General features: G+C 41.7%; 1 non-coding gene across 1 annotated transcript; it reads left to right on the top strand.

Annotated features, from left to right (window-relative positions):
* Positions 1 to 1,321: 1,321 nt before the first annotated feature.
* Trnas-cga lies at positions 1,322 to 1,396 on the top strand. Its single transcript has one exon. It is a non-coding gene; the product is annotated as a tRNA-Ser (tRNA).
* The last annotated feature ends 982 nt before the right edge of the window (positions 1,397 to 2,378 follow it).

Raw genomic sequence — 2,378 nt, forward strand, 5'->3', positions numbered from 1 at the left:
GTGAACGTCATCGGCCTTGTCCGTAGTGGGAGGTGATGCCTGAAATTTAGTATTCTCAGTACACTCTTGATCCTATGGTTCTCGGGATATCGAATTCCCTAACGACTTCCGAAAAGGAATGTCCTATGTGACTAGGTCAAAGTACCATTATGCGTTCAAAGTATTAATTTCCGTCGTGCGACCTTAATCATGGCGGAAACCTTTTCGCGAGGATCACCTGAGTACAAATGACAACTGTGGCAATGCAGTGCCCTGTTATACCGTATGTACGTGATACTACCGCCAACTGTATGTTGCTATCCCATGACTTTTGTAACCTGAGAGTATGTTACGGGTCCTAAATTTTTTTAAATTCAGTGTTTTAGTCTTATATTATCCTGTAACAACGCAGTGACCACCAATATAAATTGTTCATTCACAAAATCTAAGTTCCGGATAGAGACGGGTATGTCGTTACTCCTACCTTCTGCGTTCCCTTGCACTGAAATGATACTCATTTACATATCAAAGAAAGTAGTACATTCCATGCCAGTGTGACGTTTGTGGAACGTCGAATGCAGTGCGTTGCAAATTTTTGGCCAGCAACAGATTTGTTAAAAGCGTTCTTTCGTGTTGCCAGTAACACTATACAATCCGCAGTGGTAGAGTTGTAACTATGGGACAGTGGTTTTGGTACATCACAAAAATGACGCAATAAATAGGATTACTGGTAGTACTGATGAATGTTGGTAGGTAAAGAAATATAAATCAATGTGTAAGAAAGAAACTGGATGCCGACGACTTCTCTCTGTTTGTTTGGTTGTTTGTTTGTTTTGCATGTAATTAGAGCTGCACGTCCTTCAGTGTTAGTTCACTGTGAATTTTGTATCCTTGGAAAATATAAATTGCATTTTATAAGTAATAGAAACTTCTGTGTTTTTATGCAACCAAAGTAATTACTTTCAACACAAGTACAGTTTATATCACAAACATAAAGAGATATATAATTATTGTTGTTATTTTGTACTGAATAGAACGTTCTTTGGTGCGATAAAAACTAAGTTCTTCCTGAAACTTCCTGGCAGATTAAAACTGTGTGCCGGACCGAGATTCGAACTCGGAACCTTTGCCTTTCGCGGGCAAGTGCAGCGCACACTCCGCTGCAGAGTGAAAATCTCATTCTGGAAACATCCCCCAGGCTGTGGCTAAGCCATGTCTGCGCAATATCCTTTCTTTCAGGAGTGCTAGTTCTGCAAAGTTCGTAGGAGAGCTTCTGTAAAGTTTGGAAAGTAGGAGACGAGGTACTGGCAGAAGTAAAGCTGCGAGGAGAGGGCGTGAGTCGTGCTCGGGTAGCTCAGTTGGTAGAGCAGTTGCCCGCGAAAGGCAAAGGTCCCGAGTTCGAATCTCGGTCCGGCACACAGTTTTAATCTGCCAGGAAGTTTCATATCAGCGCACACTCCGCTGCAGAGTGAAAATCTCATTCTAAGTTCTTCCTGTTATTACTGATAAATGCGAAATTGTTTATGAATAACAGAAACGTATTTGATATAAGTTCAACAAAATATGGAACTGGTGTTTGATACATTTTTGTTTTGCTCTTTTTTTATTCTACCTTTTTGTTAAGTTTTCTAGCGCTGTCTGATATATCTGCATTGTTTCCTTTATTTTTAGTACCACATCCCTCTGTTCTACGTTACAAATCAGCAATTTTCGAATAACACCGTAATTAAACATCAAAAATTTCGGTTTTCCTATAAATACTGTTTTTTTCTTAAGTAACAGAGAGGAGGATAACTGTATAGAACAAAAATGTTCAGTAGGTTACCTGGTACTTTATATACCTTCACTCAGTTTCCGGTTTTAAGGGAATTTAATAGGACACTGATCACGTGCGTAAAGAAAGCGAGCATTAAGAGGTAGCGCCAGATAGGTACGCAACACACCTAATGTACAGGTAACGCGGGTACGACCTTAACTGAACAGAGCTACTAGGGAAACTACCCCAGTCTATGCTGTGGTAGCCTATGGTTATTTTACAACTCTGGTCAGTGGTTAAGATGAGAGGATATATCTAGTTAATGAACACGATGCGTACCTCAGTAACCGTTGCACTCCGACATGTTTCACCGAAGGCTCGGAAGACTTTAGCTTGCGTTGAGTCCTGGTGCTGGAGGCGGTCTTCTGAAGGACTGCGACATGCGGTGTGATAATTGCGACAGATAATCGCAACGCAGTAGCTCGCTGGCCAATTACAGCACCGCCGCCGATGGTTGCGTGACGCGACTGCCTGCTTTAAACATGTGAGTGGACTCGCGTGGCAATGAAAACGTTGAGCACAGGACGCACGCGGTTCGCTTTCAATGTCCGGCTAACTATTTCAGAAATTGCGACGGAAATAT

Source organism: Schistocerca piceifrons, chromosome 2 (genome assembly GCF_021461385.2).
Source record: "Schistocerca piceifrons isolate TAMUIC-IGC-003096 chromosome 2, iqSchPice1.1, whole genome shotgun sequence".
NCBI lineage: Eukaryota > Metazoa > Arthropoda > Insecta > Orthoptera > Acrididae > Schistocerca > Schistocerca piceifrons.